The sequence below is a fragment of the Nicotiana attenuata genome, chromosome 6 (assembly GCF_001879085.1).
Source record: "Nicotiana attenuata strain UT chromosome 6, NIATTr2, whole genome shotgun sequence".
Taxonomy (NCBI): Eukaryota; Viridiplantae; Streptophyta; class Magnoliopsida; order Solanales; family Solanaceae; genus Nicotiana; species Nicotiana attenuata.
In genome coordinates, this window is record NC_031994.1 from 579,144 (window position 1) to 600,089 (window position 20,946).

The window sequence follows — 20,946 nt, forward strand, 5'->3', positions numbered from 1 at the left end:
TTTTTCCCGTTGGGTTTTCTTTTAGTTAAGGTTTTAATGAGGCACATTATTTGTTGAATAGACATTCAAGGGGGAGTGTTATAAATAGAATTGTATTTATGGTGAATGTCTATATTTAGAGAGATTCTAGGGTTCATTGCTTGGTGGCTAAGTCACCCTCTCCCTATAAATAGAGGGTTCTATTCTATTGTAATTCATCCCAAATCAATAAGAATTCTCTCTCTCTACTTTTCTCTGCAATACTATTCTTCTTCTTTTATTGTTTCATAACAGAATTAATATTTTAAGATTTTTAGCTGTAATTACCTTCTAATTCATTCACATCTTGATTATTCATTTTCTTTTAGGAACATGGCTAGTTCATTTAGTTGCTCATAAACTAGCAGCTATCCCCACCACAAATACCGGATAACTTTGTCCAATAAGACTTAGACTGATAAATATCAATCCACTTATTCTTTTGGCTTATGTTGCAACTTGGAATTTTGATCTCTCAAAACTATCATTCCAAATTTGTAACAACAGTCGCGACTATAAACAGAATCGTGACTATGGCAGGGCGGTACACTCTGCTCTCTCACGACCCCTACTCTAATCAAAAGACTAAAGGCCCCTACTGAAGATAGGTCGCCAAACTACGACCGAGAGTTTCGCCTTTTGAATTTATTGACTGCTAGGTCACACCTTTGAATGTGATATCCTCTCAATGATGAACGAGAAGTATAAGAAGAGAGCCTTGAATAAAGAAATGAAAAAAGTTCTTCTCTAGTTAATTTTTAATTTGAAATTTACCTTAATAATATAGACTCAGTTAGAGTGAAACAAATTTAAATAACCTATGAAACCATAACAAGATTGAAATTGAGCTGTAGTTGAGTCAGAGTTAATTTCTTTCTTTTTGGTAATTATAGCTTTCATTGATAACCAAAGAGTAATATTTACAAATCAACCGGACCTTATATCACAGTCTGATTCTCTCGGCTTTCCAATCTGTATACACTTCTACTCAAAGACAATTACCATCTTTTGCTACCTAGGAAATTTACATTGTTGAAGCATTATCTTAGTAGCACTATTAGCTCGAACATGGCAGGTATAGGCAATTTCTTGGGCCACTGTTTCCGATGCAGTCTCCTTTTGCTCAAAAATCCTTTTGTTCCTTTCCATCCAAAGTGCATATACATATTCTGTGTATATCATCTTTACTAGCTTTGCTTTGGTAGTTTTCACTTCGGTGTTCTGTTCAATCCAATGCTGCATTTGGCTCCATGTACTCATATTCATCCAGTTGAGTTGTATCCACTGCATGAGCTTCTACCAGATCTGTTTTCCTACTGGTATTCTGCAAATAGGTGATCTCTGGTTTCTGCTACTCCTTTGCACATAACCGATCTATTCTCTACTTGAATCCCCCATCTTTCTAGTCTTGTAGTAGTTAACAGCCTATTCTGTTGTTGCAACCATGTGATAAACAATGTCTTTGGTCTTTCTTCATTGCTACATATGATATTCTTCCATGTAACCTTAGGCAGCTCCCCAACCATTTTCAAATATACACTTCTGATCATGCTTTTACTCTTCATATTTTCTGGTTGTACATACCTCAGACCCTCTCTTGCATTGAGTATCTTCTTGACCATCCAACTGGCTTGTTGAGGAATAGTCATACTCTCCATCGTTTGTGATTTTATGTAATACTCATGAATCCACTTAATCCATAAAGCATCTTTTTTAGTCTTCAAATCCCAGCAGGTGTTTATTATGGCTGCTTTATTCCACAACTTGAGATTAGTGAGATTTAATCCTCCTGCTGATTTTGGCATACACATCCTGCTCCAAGCTACCAGTGACTTCTTAGTAATTTCATTTGTTCCTGACCATATGTAACTTCTACAGTATCCTTCAATTGCCTCCATCACCTTAGCAGGAATAATGAATAACTGTGCCCAATAAGATTGAATACCAAAAAGTACTGATTTTACCAATTGTACTCTTCCTGCATAGGATAATTTCTTTGCAGTCCATGAGGAAATTCTTGCTGTGATTTTGGTTATAAGGGGTTGCCATTCAACCAGTTTCAGTTTTCTAGTGGCTAGTGGAATCCCTAAATACCTGAATGGTAATTCTCCTTGCTTGTAACCAAGAGCTTGCTGAATTTCCTGCTTGCATTCTTCTGAAACCCCTCCATAGTATATAGCACTCTTGGACTGATTAGCCTTTAACCCTGAAGCATTTGTGAATATACTAAACTTTCCATGTAGCAGCTCCACTGAAGTTTTATCACCCTTAGCAAACATAAGGAGATCATCTGCAAAGCACAGATGTGTGATGTTAAGCTTGGAACAGTTTGGTGGAATTTGAATTGTTTCTCCTCTTTCAATGTGCTGAGACTTCTGCTCAGGTACTCCATACAATAGCAAATAGAAAAGGAGACATTGGGTCTCCTTGACGAAGCCCTCTGGCAGCATCAAAAGGTGTTGTTGGTTCTCCATTTATCACTATAGAGTAATTCACAATAGTAACATACTCCATCACCCATCTAATAAATTTTTGTGGAAAGTTCAATCCTATCAACATTTGTTCCACGAATCTCCTATCTACTATATCATAAGCCTTCTGTATATCAACTTTAATCATACATCTGGGATATATGTTTTCTTGTATATGCTTTTACCAACTCATGAGCCATTATCACATTGTCTGCTACCTTCCTTTCTGGTATGAATCCTGATTGAGTCTCAGTAATTATGGTTGCAATCACCTTCTGAATTCTGCTAGCTAGAATTTTTGCTATAATCTTGTACAAGAAAGTGCAGCAAGCAATTGGTCTATACTCCTTTATTGTAGCAGGGTTGGCAACTTTTGGAATCAAGCTGACTGTTGTGCAGTTAATCCCCTTATACATTTTCCCTGTTGTGAAGAACTCCTGTATAGCTTCAATGAGTTCTTCTTTAATGACTGGCCAGGCTTTTTTTATAAAATATTGCATTGTATCCATCAACTCCCGAAGCTTTGTCATATCCTATAGCTTGAAGACCTAGATAGATCTCCTTCTCTGTCACTTCTTCACACAGTTGGAGTTGTAGGCTATGACTCAACACATTCCCTCTCCTCATGATTACAGTGTTAACTGTTGTTACACTCTGCAAAGCTGTCCCCATAAGTGACTTATAGAACTGTATTATCTCCACGTTGATATCTTTAGAATCTGTTAATTTTCCACCTTCTTGAGACTCTAATTCTAATATTTGCTTCCTCTGTTTTCTGTCCTTTATTACAGCAGAAAAGTAGCTTGTGTTAGCATCTCCCAGCTTGATCCACCTTGCCCTTGCCTTTTGCTGTAGTGCACTTTCTTCTATCATTGATCATTTCTCTAGCTGGCATATCATCTTCTTTTCTTCCATTGCTACCTCATCTAAGTACTGATGCCTTAGTTTGAGTTGTATTTCTTTAAGATCATTTCTTGCTTGACTGATTCTTGTTGTTATGCCTTTGAATTCAGTTTCATTTAGTCTTCTCAGCTTCTCCCTTAAGTCCTTCTGCTTGGCCCAAATGTTCCTCATCTTGTGTGGATGATATCTTAGCTTCCATTCATCCTCCACTAATTGCAAAAAAAATTTATGAGTTGCCCAAACATTAAAGAACTTAAAAGCTGTTTTGATTCTTGGTTCCTTAACATTTGTGGTGATCATCATTGGACAATGATCAGATATATGAGGGAGTTTATATTCATTCATCAAATTCAGAGTTATATCTTCTACGGTACTTTTTGATGGCGTCTACCATTAGCTTTGAGCAAATTATTTTACCAAATAGGTTTTTAGAAAATGCTTTTTGATTGCTGAATTAATTTCTTCTACGGTACTTTTTGATGGCTTCTACCATTAGCTTTGAGCAAATTATTTTACCAAATAGGTTTTTAGAAAATGCTTTTTGATTGCTGAATTAATTTCTTCTACGGTACTTTTTGATGGCGTCTACCATTAGCTTTGAGCAAATTATTTTACCAAATAGGTTTTTAGAACATGCTTTTGATTGATAGTCATTTTAACATCCAGAATAACATCAGCAAAATTATTCCTAGCTCCAAAATCTTTCTGATGAAACATGTATAGCTTAATTTCAAATATTTCTAATCTAAAATTATTTCCATAAAAACTTGACCCAAAAAAAAAAGTAAAAAAACCAAGTTAAAGATTAGGCTCGGATTTTCACCTACTTAATTTAATTTAATTTTTTCTACAAAAAAAGGAAAGCAGAATTGACACTGACATTGTTGCCATCATCGGTTGCGCGCTATAAGAAATACCTTCTGATAGGAGGAAAGATCATTATTAACACAACAGATAACCATTTAACTTACAGCAATCAAATATATAGGCTAGCACAAAACAAACTTAGATTGTACTATGAAGTCAAGAGAATAGAGTTTTGAGCACCAAATTTATTCATACGATTTATCAGTGGATGCAAATAAAGTTTGCTGTAAAACACATTCCATATCTCAACTGATTCAAATGACAAGATTGATCTGATGATCATCACCCAGTGGATGCTGCAATTGCAAAAAATAGCAGAAAAACTGATATTTCGTCCACATTAATCAACATTCTTGGGTGAGAAAAAATGAACCACCATAGTGCATTTTATACAAATTAACATTTAAGAACAAAGCAATAGCTCTAAACTTCAGTAGCCAAGAATCAGAGAATTGCATCTCTGAGGCCTCGTGCAAGTAGTCAAGCTGAGGCAAACGTGACATATGACGTGCGACTCCCATTAGAATGTCTAGTATAAGCTGGTCTTTCCTCGTATTTGTGGATGCCAATAAACTGTCATTCCATCTATAATTGAATTAGTAGGCATTCAATAGTACTGATTAACGATATTGATAGCTGCACAAATTTACTCGGTAACATGCTTTGTGATAGCAGTTCAATTATAGAAGACGTAAACCAAAATTTAAGCACAACATAGACGTATTAATCATAAAATAGTACTGCGATATTATTCAGTTTGAAGATATTCCAAGATGCAGTTCAAAGTTTTGGCCAAATTGACCTTAAATAAATACAAGCAAATTGGAGAAGGTAAAATTTATTACCATTTCATGCTGGCAGATCCAATTTCCATCAACCCAATAAAGACCGAATTTTAAGTCCGAAGGAGAAAACTCAAGCTCCTCATCCAGATTGTTGATAGCCACTCGAAATGGCAGTATAACAAATGCTTGTACTCAACCCAGAAACCCCATTTCTCTTTAGGATTTAGAGTTGGAAGCTGGAGCTCTTGACTTCAGTGGTTCCACAATGAAGGTAATCTAAATCTGTTTCTAGAAAGACTAAAGAAAAATGTAAATAAACTACGTTTAGAAAGAGGCTCAAATTTTCGCCTATTTAATCACAAAAAGAAAAGGAAAAAAGTGCAGAGTTAACTGCCATGGCTGCACAATCTACGGTTGCCTTATAAGAAAGACCTTCCGATTGGACTCACCAAGCCAGGCATGAATCAACTCTAATCTTCTTCACTTTTCATTTTCATTATATATAATCTTCACTGCCTCTGAAACTTCGAGTGTTCAAGATTGAAACAAAGGCATGAAAGTTTGAATATTGTGTAGATAACTGCAGCAACAACTAGCTTCAATATCAAACTGGTTAAAGACAATATATGAATCCTCAAAATTCACTTCCTTTTTCTTTGGACTTGTTTCATATCTTTTGAGATGAGGATTCTTCCTGATATTCTGCAGAAGAAAGAACAAGAACGTAGAAAGAATGAAAGAAAAAGGCTCAGATTTGCATAAAAATCTATCAGAAAAAACGGCTAATCCGCCATGTCTGCAAAAGCAGATGCCTTTCTGAGAGAGCACATAAAGGACCAACCTCAGAAATTCCCATGCCTTTGCTCAGCCAATCTGGTTTTAAAGCTTCCTGGAGAATATCATCACAGCCTCATTCACAAACTTTAGGGTTTAGGATTCGGGTTTTTCCGGACAAGTTTAGGGGGGCAAAATATGTATTTTCTCTTGAAGGGAAGTTAAACTTTCTCTTTATGATAAAAGCATAGGAAAATTCATTGGCTAAATTGAACTTCAGAGGAAGAGAGTAACCACCCTTAAAAAATCTCAACCTTCCTCCGAGTTCCATAAAAAGCCTCGCTCTTGGAACACAAAAAGATATTTGGGAGGCTCAGATTCGCTTTTTCTCATACATAAGCTAAACTCCGCCATGGCTGCAAGCTCAAGAAGCCTTCGCGAGACACAGAAACAAAAAATAGCTCCAATATCCACAAGACCACCAAAGAGATGCCACGCCAAGATGTAGCAAAGCTCAGTTCAACCATCTGATGAGTAAAGAATGAAAATCTTCACTGCCTAAGTGAAAATTTTAAGTGGATCATTGGCTGCTAAGAATGACAGAGAGGGACAACCACTCACACAACTCCCCACAACTCTCTCAATCCAGCAGCCTTAGACTTAAACTAATGAAACTTTTGCCATTTTTGTTTCACCTTTTGCTTCATCTATCGGCTGAAACAGTTTCTTCCATGTCAAATACAGCCAGAGTAAAATATAAGGGACAATTGAGGCTCAGAACTTATTCATGTTCAGGCAAAGAAAGTCCAGCCACGCCATGGCTGCAATACCCCAAGTTGCAAGTAAGAAAATCACATGCATCCGGGTCATTGCCGGGCCAAGTACATGCTGGATACTCTCGATGCCCAATTACTAGCTCAGAAGGATAGATTGAACGATCATCACTGCCTTGATAAGGGACCATTTTGGACATTTTCTCCTGATATGCATGCATGTATACATGCATGCATGCATGTATGTAGGTATGTAGTATACAGACAATATACATAAGCATCATTTACATAAGAAGCTCAGATTTCAATTCAATCAGGCATTGCTGCAACCTTCCCACGTTACCCCGCCAAGATATGGCTGTTATCATCTCAACACCTAACCCAAATTGCTCAAAAGATAAGAAGGCATTACAATCACTGGGGAGGATAGTGTGTACAAGACATTACCTCGTGGAGGTAGAGAGGCTGTTTCTGATAGACCCTCGGCTCAAAGCAACAGCAACAAAAACAACATGGGTATATACAAAAGATCCATCTTTTACATGCATACCACATTTTTCAAAGCACCATACGTCCCGAGTTCGATTTCCAGAAATTTGAGGCTCAGATACTGCATTTTGCTCGGACAAAGTGAAGGCAAGTAGGCAACTACGCCATGGCTGCAAAATCACCAGTTGCATGCACAACAAGGGATTTGCCAGGCCAAGATACGGATTGTCCACAATGTCCAATATGTTTAGCCCAGAAAGTGAAAGAATATTATCATCACTGTTTTCCTCTTTTGTAAAATTATTCCAAAGGAGGAAAAAGAAACACACATACACAGAGGTCCATGGCTTAAGCTGTAGACTGAAAAAGAATATGATGTTTCTCCGTATTTCATGAACAAGGGCTGTTGGTCTAGTAGCTACAGAAAAACATTGGCACAACAGAGAGGGCCAACCACACTTGACAGAAAATCCCTTCACTCTGTTAGCCTCATTTCTCTTTCCGGGCCAACTCTTTTTTAGGAAAATTCTCGGCTCTCACCTGATTCTGAACTTTCTTCTTCTCAGAGTTGTACATTAGTAACCAAAGACAGATGTTTTCCATCATACCAAAGACGCCCTTATAAAATAACAATACAATACATTGAGTAACAACCATCCAAACAAGCTATAAGAGTAAAATGGAGGCTCAGATCTGTTGATAAGACAAGAGAATGAAGACATCGCCATGACTGCAAACACCGGTTGCATGACACAAAGATCAGTTGCCATCCGGATTGCCCCGCCAAGATACGGGTCCCTTTATTTCTCTTGACCAATTGATTAGCTCATAAAAGAAGAGAAGACAGTATCATCACAGCCTCAAAATTCTCTCTTTTGCTTAAAAAGCTATGTAATTTCACAAATAACCAACTGGAAAAAAAAAAAAGGGAAGAGGGTTGTTAGTTTGGCTGGTGGAGAAATCATAGGCCAGCCAGAGAGGGCAACCACCCTCGAAGAAATCCATTTTCTCTCTGTTGGCCTCATTCTTCCTTCTGGGCCAATTCTCACTGCTGTGCAAAAGACCCCCCAGAAAGAAGCAATCATCATAGCCCAGTTCAGGTGATCTGTGAGGGAGATTTGCACATATAGGATCATTATTACACAACACCTCTCAAAAGGGACATCCGGTGAAATTTTCTGGATCTATGAAGATCACCATCAGTCGTGGATTCCAAATACAAATCCATAAAAGTGGATATTTGTGAAAATCGGGAGAGGCAGAGGAAAGAAGAGCAAAGCCCTTTTTAGAGAAGTACATAGTCCAGGGTGTTGTTGGAATGGTTTATCATATACCTTTTCTTGTTTTTTTTTTCTTGAAGGTCTGTTGGTTTTATGAATGGAGAAATCACGGGACATAGCAGAGAGGGGCAACCACCCTTTGAAGAAAATCCCATCTCTCTCTGATTCCTCCTCCTTCCTTTCTGAGCTAAAATCTACGAGGGCTTCGCCTAATCAAATACACCCAAAGAAAGATATGGGAGACAATTGAGGCTCAGATCTGCTTAAAATGGGGCAAAGAGAAGGCGACTACGCCATGGCTGCAAAAGAAGCAGTTGCATGTAACAGAGAAGCCTCAATCACAAACCATCCGGGTTTGCCCTGCCAAGATGCGGGTCGGACTGTTTCTATGCCCTCGAATATCAGCCAACGTTTAGCAATATCATCACCGCCTCTTTCGAAAAATGACAACTTTTCCATAGAGCCAATTCGGATAATATTTGACAACCAAAAGCTAGGATCAGAGGATGTTTGGTTTAAGCTCAGAGAAATCAGAAATCAGTACTAGTATTTCTACAGAGGGTTGTTTGTTTAGTTGATGGAGAATCATCGGCCAAGCAGAGAGGGCAACCACCCTACAAGAATTCCCTTTTCTCTCTGTTGGCCTCATTCTTCATAGTTCATACCAGGGTCTGGACCTCCACTTTTGTGTAGTAAAAACACTGATCAATAAAAGACAATTTAACACGAAGAGACCCTTTTTTTATGCTTTTGTGCTGATTTGCCTAAAGAACGCAGCCACACAAGAGCAGAGTAGTCGCAGATAGATAGAGAGACAGAAAGAGACATACAATACATATATATATACAGACACACACACACACATCATAGATATGCAAAAAGGGCTGTTGATTAGAGCCAAAAAAAGAAATCATAGGCATGCTGGAGATGGTCAACCACCCTGAAAAAATCCCATTTTTTCTCCGATCGCCTCATTTTTTAGCTAAAATTTTGATGGAGAACTGCATCTGAAATGGGGTGTTCATGAAAAACTGAAGAACCCAATTTGGTTTTTCAGTTCCAGAGAACGGCCGTCCAATTCAAGATCATCAAATGGTTGCCCTAAAAGTTTTAGGGCCCAGATTTTGCTTTTCTATGAAAAAGCAGAGAGAAAGCAACACACGTCATGGCTGCAGACACGGTTTGCAAATGATGCCATACCAGGTCGCCCTGCCAAGATACGAGTCGGATTTTCTCAACACAGTAAAGTGGGGGAAGTCCACATATAGCCGTTTTCAGGACCCCTATTTAAAGACTGTGGAAATTGAGGCTCAGATATGTGTAAAATGGGGGAAAGAGAAGACGACAACGCCATGGCTGCAAAATGGACTGGTTGCATGATCCGAGTTTGCCCCGCCAAGATTCGGGTTTTCTCCATTTCCCGAATAATAACCCAGCTTAGCAATCTTATCACTGCCTCTTTGGACAGTTGAAAACTTGGCATAGCAATTTGTGGACAGTTTCAGGACACATAAATGAACCGAGAGAGTACTATTGCTATCAGCATCACATCAATGGCAACTGATATTTTTCTTCTTTTTTGGTCAACCAAACCGAACCATGAACACCCCTAAATATACCAATTGAAAAAAAAAAAAAAGAGAGAGAGAAAAGAAGAGGGTTATTGGTTTGGTTTATGCAGAAATTCATAGGCCAAACAGAGAGAGCAACCACCCTCGAAGAAATCCTTTTCTCTCTGTTGGCCTCATTCTTCTTTCTGGGCTAACTCTCATCTCATTTTGCTCATTAGAGATGATTTGGATGAAAGATTTGAGGCTCAGATCTGTAATTAACTCGGGCACTGAGATATTTCACACCGCCATGGCTGCAAACCATATAATATGGATTGCCCCGCCAAGATACGGGCGTGAAACAACAATGCCCGATGCCATTTGCTTAGTAAAATTATCATCACAGCCCCATTATTTTCCCTTTTCCATTTCAAGTTGTATGCTTTTGCTGTTGCTTTGCCATGGAAACACAGCCGCAGCCTCTGCGAAACAGACTGTAACAGTAACAGAAAACGGAGGGAAAATGATCCTTAATATATGGGGGTTGGTTGCACAAACACATGCATAAACAAAAAGAGCTCTTGGCTAGAGCTAAAAGAAAATAGATATCACAGGCATGCCGGAGATGGTCAACCACCCTGAAAAATCCCGTTTTTCTCCGACTGCCTCATTCATTGAGCTAAAAGATTGATAGAGAACTGCATCTGAAATGGGGTGTGCTAAAGAAAAACTGAAGAACCCAAGTGGGTTTTCAGTTCCCAAAAACGACCATCCATTTAAGACCATCAAAGGTGCCGTAGATTTTGGGACTCAGATACTTTTTGTATATGAACATGCCTAGAGAAAGCGACACACGTCATGACTGCAGACACCAGTTTGCAAATGATGTCATACTGGGTTGCCCCGCTAAGATACATGTCGGATTTTCTCAACGCTGTGAGTAGGTAGCCCAGAAAGAAGCAATCATCACAGTCCATATCAGTATCCTATTTGTGCAAATCAGTTGTGGCCTTCTAAATACAAGGCCATAAGAGTGGCTATCTGTGTAAATCAGCAGTGGTCGCAGCAGAAGCAGAGGACCACTATATAAAAAAATGACAACCTTAATTGAACAGGGTCTGTTCTATGGGCTCGTACCACTATATCCTTGAGTTCTAATGGATCCTAAAGAACAAGAGTGCCTATTTCGACTGCATTTATCAGGCAAAGAGAAGTCAACTCCGCCATGGCTGCAAAATCACTGGTTGCATGCAAAAGAGAGAACCTCAAATGCCGACCATCCAGTGATTTGCCAGGCCAAGATACGGGTCAAGTTGTCCAAGTCCCCGATTCAGCTAGCCCAGAAAGTGAAACTTCATCATCACTGCCTCTTCCGTAATCTGTACAATTGCTCAAGAGGAGGAAAAACAAACACATGTCTGAAGCTGCAGACAGAAAAGCTGTTTGTATTTCATGAACAGCGGCTGTTGGTTTAGTAGCTAAAGAAAATCATTGGCACAACAGAGAGAGGAAACCACCCTTCACAGAAAATCCTTCCCTGTTAGCCTCATTTCTCTTTCTGGGCTGACCTCTTTTTAGGAAAATTCTTGGCTCTGTCTAGAAAATTTCCCACCTTTCTCTTCTCATAGTGATACATTGTACCAAATACTGATTTCATCATGATAAAGATTTTCCATCATACCAAAGACACCATAAGAGAAAAAATGAGGCTCAGATATAGTGAATTGAAAATATGACAAGAGAATGAAGACATCGCCATGGTTGCAAGCACCGGTTGCATGACAGGAAACCGCCAACCTTGTTGCCCCGCCAAGATACGGGTCCCTTCTTTTTCTTGCTGGATTGAGTTGCTCAGAGAAAGAAGGAAAAAGAATATGATCATCACAGCTCATATTTTCTATCCATATATCTATCTAACAACTACATTGAGAAAGCAAAGTGCTTTTGGATTGAAATCATGGGCTCACCTGAGAAGAAAAAGTACCCTTCTGAGATACCTCATTCTTTTGTAAAACCTGGAGCAAATGTTTTCAAAGCACAAGAGGTCCCAAGTTCGATTCCCAGAAAAAGTACCCTTCTCTGATACCTCATTCTTTGAGCTGATACTATGAAGAAAATGACATGGGTTTTACCAAACAAGAGGCCCTGAGTTCGAATCCTGGAAAGTCCCTCTCTTATCTATGCTTTGCCTGAAAACGCAGGAGCAAAGTAGCCAAAGATAGAGAGACAAAAAGACACACACACACTCATACATATGCAAAAATTGCCGTTGATTAGAGCAAATTAGAAATCATAGGCATGGCGGAAATTGTCAAGTTCTTCGATTGCCTCATTCTTTGAGCTAAAAGATTAGGAGCCCGTTTGGATTAGCTGAAGTAGCTGATAAGCATTAGGTGCTGAAACTAATTTAATAAATAAGCAGTTACGTATTTGGATACAACTGCTGAAATTGATAATTAGTTGCTGCAGTATTTGAAAAAAAAGTGCCGATAAGCTCTTTTTCTGTTAAAATGAGCTAAATAACCTTAGAACTATTTACACTTATAAGGGCATAATTTCTTCACTTAGCTTATTTTTGACTTATAAGCACTTAGCTTATAAGCACTTTTAAATTTAACAAACACTTAGATAAACCGAAAAGTGCTTATAAGCTTAGCCAAACACCCTCTAGGGCTCATATTTTGCTGTATATTATGAACATGCAAAGAGAAAGCAGACACACGCCATGGCTGCAGACACCGGTTTGCAAATTATTACCATACACGGTTTGCCCCGCCAAGATACGGGTCAGATTTTCTCAAAGTAGAACATTTTGCGAGTTGAGGGGTAAATTCGGACCTTTTTCCTATACAAAAAGGGCTGTTGGTTAGAGCTGATACAAACTAGCAATCATAGGCATGCTGGAGCTGGTCAACCACCCTCAAAAAATCCCAATTTTTTCTCCAATTGCCTCATCTATCCCAATTTTTTCCCAATTCCCTCATTTTTAAGCTAAAACCCCCTATTTTTTTTCTCCAATTACCTCATTTCTAAGCTTAAAAAAATCTCTTTTTTCCTTCAATTGCCTCATTTTTTGAGCTGAAAATCCCGATTTTTTCCCCAATTACTTCATTTGTGAGCTAAAAAATCTCATTTTTCTCCAATTGCCTCATTTTTTGAGCTAAAAATCCCATTTTTTTCTCCAAATGCCTCAACTTTTGAGCTAAATAATTGATCGGAAACTGCATCTGAATATTGGATTTTCAAGAAAAAACTAAAGAACCCAAGAAGGATATCTAGGGCTCAGATTTTGCTGTATATCCCATGAACATGCAAAGAGAAAGCAGACACACGCCATGGCTGCAGACACCGGTTTGCAAATTGTTGCCATACACGGGTCGCCCCGCCAAGATACGGGTCGGTTTTTTCTCAACGCATGTAAAGTAGATATAGCCCAGAAAGAAAGAAGCAAATCATCATCACAGCCCATTTCAGTATCCTATTTGAGCAAATCAGTTGTCACCTTCGTAAATACAAAGGGACATAAAAGTGGCTACTTGTGCAAAATCAGCTATTGTAACAGCAGAAACAGAAAAAGGAAGAGCATAATAGCCCCTTTTTCTAGAGATTCAAGGGTAACCAAATTGACGGAGAAAACTTTTCTGTTGACGAAAATGGCTATTTGTGCAAATAATATTTTCCTTTTCTTGTTCTTTTTTTCCAAAGGGTTGTTGGTTTTTTAACAATGGAGAAATCATGGATATAAAGCGGAGAGAGGGCAACCACCCTTTACAGAAAATCCCATCTCTCTCTCTCTCTCTGATGCCTCCTCATTCTTCCTTTCTGAGCTAAAACTGCCGAGAATTTTGGCTATTTATATAAATAGCACAATGTCCAATGCCCAAAGTTCTTTTGCTCTTTTCATGGCCGACCAAGGGCATATTGGGTGAAGCAATAAGCAGATTCCTTTTTAACGAAAATAATTTGTGGGCAACAGCCACGTGTGTTCCGAAATTTTTTGATTGCTATAATAAAGTATTATTATAGAGACTATGAATTGATTGTATATTGAATTAAAGTACTCTGCAAAAGTATTATTAGGAAATCTTACGGAAATATTTCAAAGAAGTTCTAACTTACCAATCTTTAGTCATTAATCTTATACTTACCCAAACAGCCAAATATAAAAATTAAAAATGCAAAGAAATAACGTTCTCCAAGAATCACACACAAAGATCTCCTTTCATATTTTTAAGCGTGATTAACAACATTAGATGCAAGGCGAAAAGAAATTTTCGTGGATGAGGTTGCAAATAAGGTGATAAAATACAAAAAAAATATGTATAAGTTTCCAAAAATCTAAGCAAAAAATGACTTTTTTCAATTGGTATGGTTGAGATTCATTGAAAACATATAGATGAGTCAATATATAAAATTTGAGGAAGATTGGAGGTGATTTGGACTGATTTAGTATCAAGATTCGTAGTTAAAATCAAGTGTAAAAAATTCTTCTGCAACACATGTATCTCACACGCAGGTATACATGGATATACATGTGATACACATTTGATACAAATATGAATACACAGTGTGATCATATCATTTTTTTCATATTCATCTTCTACTTCGAATTTTCAATTCAAACCTCCCAACTGATATTTTAAGCTCCTTAAGATGTACTCAATCTATTCTAATAACACTCACTCAAAAGAAAGCAAAACTTTGACCTTTTCTTGGCTATTAATAGCTAATTAGCTAATATTGGTAATATTTTAGGAATTGGCCAATTTTTGTAATAAGCTACTTATAAATGGACATAGCTAGTATTTTTCCAAATTTAAAAACAACTAATACAGTATTTTTATTTAGATTTTAGTTGTATATGACGATTTGTAAAAATTGTACACTATTACTATAATTTCTAAGTTACCTGTTGCGATACACTAATTTAATCTAACAATGTAAAACTTCATACATAATCGGTGCACAAAGCTTAAATAAAAAAACAAGATTTCTTTACCTTCTTGTGATTAGAAGGTAAGTAACTCGTGGCACTATTAAAAAGAAGGTTTGCCTTTTATTTTCACCTTTTGCAAATACTAGTTTTTACGTACGTGCGATATACGTGTGTTTTGCGTCTATTATTAAAAACACGTGCAAAACATAAAATAAGAATAAATTATGTGATATAACAATTGACGTCGAGATATATGCAATAATTTTTTGAATAAAAAATAAATATTTTTAATTAACACAATAGATGAATCCAAAGTAATTGAATATTTTCTAAATTTTCAAAGACGAAGGATTTAGATGAGTTAGTTATTTAGTAGTAATTATAATTATATATATTTTATTGCATAAAATAATAATTTATTATGATGTTGTATCTGACCTAATTTATCCTGTTTGAGTTTTAATTTTCCTTTGAAGTATGGGCAAAAAATTTGCCACAATTACTTTGTTACTTTTCTTAAAAGAAAAATATATAATCTATTTCTTATTTGGCTATTCCTTTTGGAGGAAAAGGTTTGTGTACTATTTTTCTGAGTGAATTGCTCCTGTATAAATCAAGTGACCAAATCATATTATTGTATCTCTTTATATATTTTTCTTTTCTCGTATGAATTATTTTTATTTAACGTTTGCTATGTTGAGCTTTTCGTATTAACACATGGTTATTTTCAATTTTTAACANCCCGCTTCCTATTCCAGAGCTGATGATCGATGCTACTACTAGTTACGAGGCAATGTCTTTCATGGACGGTTCGTCGGGCTATAACCAAATACGCATGGCACCAAAAGATGAAGAGCTTACTGCGTTCCGCACCCCTAAGGATATTTATTGCTACAAGGTAATGCCTTTTGGCTTGAAGAATGCTGGTGCTACTTACCGAAGGGCTATGCAGAATATTTTTGACGATCTTCTCCACAAGAATGTCGAATGCTATGTTGACGACTTGGTGGTGAAATCAAGAGAGAAGGGCGACCACATAAAAGACTTGAGGATGGTATTTGAATTGCTCCGGAGGTACCAACTTAGGATGAATCCGTTGAAATGTGCCTTTGGAGTTACTTCTGGAAAGTTCCTTGGTTTCATTGTCCGACATCGAGGGATCGAAATTGATCAAGCCAAAGTGGATGCCATTTTGAAAATGCCCGAGCCTCGAGATATCCATGAATTGAAAAGTCTGCAAGGAAAGCTAGCATACCTTAGAAGATTCATATCAAACCTGGCTGGGAGGTGCCAACCATTTAGTCGCCTCATGAAGAAAGGCGTTCCTTTCAAGTGGGACCAAGCTTGTAGCAATGCCTTCGAAAGTATCAAAACCTACTTGATGAAGCCTCCAGTTTTAGCAGCTCCTATATCTGGAAAGCCATTGATACTATACATTGCGGCACAGGAAAAGTATGTTGGAGCACTGTTGGCCCAAGAAAATAGTGAGGGGAAAGAAAACTCTCTTTACTACTTGAGCAGGATGATGACACCTAACGAGTTGAACTATTCGTCAATTGAAAAGTTGTGTTTGGCGCTATTCTTCTCAATTCAAAAGTTGAAGCACTACTTTCAAGCTCATGTTGTCCGTCTTGTTTCTAAAGCAAATCCCATCAAGTTCGTGATGTCAAAACCTGTTCTTAGTGATCGACTAGCGAGATGGTACCTCCAATTTCAACAATTCGAGATTTTATACATCCCTCAAAAGGCTGTAAAAGGACAAGCATTGGCAGACTTCTTGGCAGATCATCCGATACCTGATGACTGGGAGCTAACTGATGAACTACCTGATGAGGACGCAATGGTCGTTGAAGTTCAACCTCCATGGAAGATGTACTTTGATGGTGCTGCACATCGTGGGAGAGCCGGGGCTGGCGTAGTATTTGTCACTCCCCAAGGTGAAGTCTTGCCCTACTCTTTCACCTTGACACAACTCTGTTCCAACAATGTTGCTGAGTATCAAGCATTAATACTTAGGCTCGAAATGGCCGTTGATATGAAGCAATTACAATTGCAAGTCTTTGGTGACTCCCAGTTAGTGGTCAATCAGCTTTGGGGTAGTTACGAGGTTAAGAAGCCTGAACTACGCCCATATCATGATTACGCTAAAAAGTTGATGGGGTGGCTCGGTGATGTGACTATTCAGCATGTGCCAAGGAAAGAAAATAAGAAGTCTGATGCTTTAGCTGCTCTAGCTTCATCATTAGCCTTGCCTGACCAAGCGCAAGTTACCGTCTGCCAAAAATGGGTAGTACCGCCGCCAAATGAGGCTGAAGGTGAAGAAAACGAACTCAAGCATCTTGTTGCTATTTCTGAAGATGAGAAAGAAGAATGGCGGCAACCCATTATCGACTACTTATGCTATGGGATACTTCTAGAAAATCCGAGGAGAAGGACTGAAATCCGTCGTCGTGCACCTCGCTTCCTTTACTACAAGGATACTCTATACAGAAGGTCGTTCGAGGGAGTACTCTTACGATGCCTAGGAGAAGAAGAAGCTCTCCAAGCTTTGCAAGAGGCACATTCTGGGGTATGTGGGTCACACCGGTCCAGACCAAAGCTCCACTTCCATATAAAAAGGATGGGATATTATTGGCCAACGATGGTAAAAGATTGCTTGGACTACGCTCGAAGATGCAAGGCTTGTCAATTCCATGCGAATTTTATTCATCAACCTCCTGAAGTGTTGCACCCGACTGTTGCATCCTGGCCATTTGACGCTTGGGGATTGGATGTTGTTGGACCACTGCCAAAGTCCTCTGGTGGGCACCTATACATCTTGGCTGCAACTGACTACTTCTCGAAATGGGCTGAAGCTGTTGCTCTTAAGGAAGTAAAGAAGGAAAATGTTGCAAGTTTCATCTGAGTGAACATTATTTATCACTTTGGCATTCCTCGTTACATAATAACGGATAATGGAAAGTCATTCGATAATAGGTTGATGAACAAGATTTGTGATCTCTTTGGCTTCAAGCAACATAACTCTTCGATGTACAATGCTGCCGCCAATGGTCTAGCTGAGGCATTCAACAAGACTCTATGCAACTTGTTAAAGAAAGTCGTCTCCAAATCCAAACGAGATTGGAATGACCGTATGGAAGAAGCTCTATGGGCATATAGGACGACTCACCGCACGCCAACACAGGCGACTCCTTATTCACTCGTTTATAGAGTCGAAGCCGTCTTGCCACTTGAGCGTCAAATACCTTCGTTACGACTGGCTATTCAAGAAGGGATCACTGATGAAGAAAATGCTCGACTTCGGTTAGCAGAGTTGGAAGCTCTTGATGAAAAGAGATTGGAAGCTCAACAGAGTCTTGAATGTTATCAAGCTCGATTATCTCGCGCCTTCAATAAAAGAGTTCGCCCGAGATCCTTTCAAGTAGGAGATCAAGTCCTTGCCGTACGAAGACCCATAATTACTTCCCATAAACCTGTAGGGAAGTTCACTTCAAAATGGGATGGGCTATATGTCGTACAAGAAGCTTACTCAAGTAGGGCTTACAAGCTGGTTGATGTAGATGGTATGAGGATCGGCCCTATCAATGGCAAGTTTTTGAAGAAGTATTATCCTTGAAGTTGCAACGCTCCTTGACGCACGAGCCTAAACTGTATGTTGGTACACTCCTAGCCCGCAAGAGTATAAACTGTGTACGGCCCAAAAAAAAAGTCCGCTAGGTTGAAAATCTCGAAAGAGGCGGCCTAGGCAAAAGTTAGGACGTAAAAATAAAAAAAATCTACCCAGTCTGAACTACGGTATAACTTGATCCTCTTCACCGAGGTACGTAGGCAGCTTAGAGTTTCATTCTAAGTTCAGTCGCATAAGTTCAAAAGATACATATTGCCCCAATTGTTGTTCGAATGAAGTATGAAGGAATGTAAGATCAAGCTGAAATGCCATCCTCCTACTGAACTTTGACCTCATTTGATTTAAAGGGGGCGACCCTCCATGGTAAATTGATATCTTCGATGGGCCGATTTTAGGAGGATGTCAAGTATTTGCATTGAAGTCCAGGGATTCTCTATGTCTTCAGGTTCGCCAAACCTTCAAATTTGTTGGTCTCCAAGTCCGCCCTCTGCCTTAAAAAAAAGGGAAGAGAAGAGAGACATCAAAAGGAAACACAAGTATAAGGAAAGGATTGCTTGGCACAACGTTTCAAATTCAGTGAGACTTGAACTCAAGATATTTGTGAGAATATGGCTCTTAAATTTCGATTGATGGCAAGTAAGACATCTTCCGATCTCGAGGCTTCCATACCAAGATATGAATTTTTGTGAGACTGCGCAAATCTGGAATTGATGGCGTGGTGCAATGTAAAGTTAATTTTAAAATATTATCTGGGACGATTCCGAAGTTGTTCGATTGAGAATTTTGGATATATTCAAGATCTTGAAGTCTAGTTTTCAATAAATCAAACGGTTCCTAATTTCGACGTTCCTACACCAAGATATGTATCTTTTGGCTAGACTGCGCAAATCTGGAAATGATAGCGTGGTGCAATGTAAAGTTGATTTCGAAATATTATCTGGGACGATTCAGAAGTTGTTTGATTGAGAATTTCGGATATGTTCTAGATCTTGAAGTCTAGTTTTCTTGAAATCAAACGGTTTGCAATTTCGATATTTCTACACCGAGATATGAATTTTTTGGTGAGACTGTGCAAATCTGAAATTTTTAACATGGTGAAACCTAAAGTTGGTTTCAAAATATTATCCGGCGCGATTCTGAAGGTTTTTGATTCTGAGTATTGGATATATTTTAGGTATTGAAGTCATCAAACGGTTCATTATTTGAACTCTCCCACGGCAAGATATGAATCAGTTGTTACAAGCACGTAAAGTTGAAAATTATGTTACTAAGATAAAAGTCGAATAATGTAAAGCAAAAGAGAAGCTGAAATATTTAAGCCCTCGAAGTCTCCAAGTTGAAGTCTTCAAGTGTATTCAAGTTGAAGTCCCCAAGTTGAAACCTTCAACCCCCTCGGTCTTCAAGTTGAAATCTTCAAATCCGCTGATCTTCAAGTTGAAATATTTAGGCCCTCCAAATCTCAAAGTTGAAGTCTTCAAGTCCGTCGGTCTTCAAGTTGAAGTCTTCAAATCCGCTGATCTTCAAGTTGAAATATTTAGGCCCTCGAAGTCACAAGGTTGAAGTCTTCAAGTCCGTCGGTCTTCAAGTTGAAGTCTTCAAATTCGCTGATCTTCAAGTTGACATATTTAGGCCCTCCAAGTCCCAAAGTTGAAGTCTTTAAGTTCGTCGGTCTTCAAGTTTCAGTCTTCAAATTCGTCGATCTTAAAGTTGAATTGTTTAAGCCCTCCGAATCTTCGAGTTGAAGTCTGCAAGGTCCGCCAAATCTTCAAAGTTTTCCAAATGTTCAAGTCGATATCGTCTTCGAGTTGAAGCTTTATAACTTTCCAATCTTAAGGTGGACATATAAGTCCCTTTGCACCTTAAGTTGGCTTCGCCGATAGTCGAGCCACATTGAGAGTAATCTCTCCGATAGTCAGGCCACATTGAGAGTAATCTCTCCGATAGTCAGGCCGTTTTGAGAGTAATCTCTCCGATAGTCAGGCCACATTGAGAGTAATCTCTCCGATAGTCGGGCCGTTTTGAGAGTAATCTCTCCGATAGTCAGGCCACATTGAGAGTAATCTCTCCGATAGTCGGGCCATTTTGAGAGTAATCTCTTCGATAGTCAAGCCACATTCTGTGGACATATAAGTCTTCCAATCTTAAGGTGGACATATAAGTCCCTTTGCACCTTAAGTTGGCCTCGCCGATAGTCGAGCCACATTGAGAGTAATCTCTTCGATAGTCGGGCCATTTTGAGAGTAATCTCTCCGATAGTCAAGCCACATTCTGTGGACATATAAATCTTCCAATCTTAAGGTAGACATATAAATCCCTTTGCACCTTAAGTTGGCCTCGCCGATAGTNAAGCATATACTTCTTAGACTTAGAACCTACGTAAAAAAAAAAAAAAAAAAAAAAGACAACAAAGGAAGAAAAGCACAAGAAAGAAGAAGAAATTACCTTCGCGCTAATGCTCGCGAATCGTCAAAT

At 38.6% G+C, this 20,946-nt stretch overlaps 1 long non-coding RNA gene across 3 annotated transcripts; it reads right to left on the bottom strand.

The window, feature by feature from the left end:
* LOC109226447 lies at nt 4,480-12,338 on the bottom strand. 3 transcript variants are annotated; one of them, XR_002068055.1, is made up of 4 exons: nt 5,886-12,338; nt 5,494-5,746; nt 5,105-5,341; nt 4,480-4,844 (listed from the first exon to the last, which is right to left on the bottom strand). It is a non-coding gene; the product is annotated as an uncharacterized LOC109226447 (long non-coding RNA). The 3 variants fall into 3 exon arrangements; XR_002068054.1 differs by having other exon boundaries at nt 4,480-4,832; nt 5,494-12,338; XR_002068053.1 differs by having other exon boundaries at nt 5,494-12,338.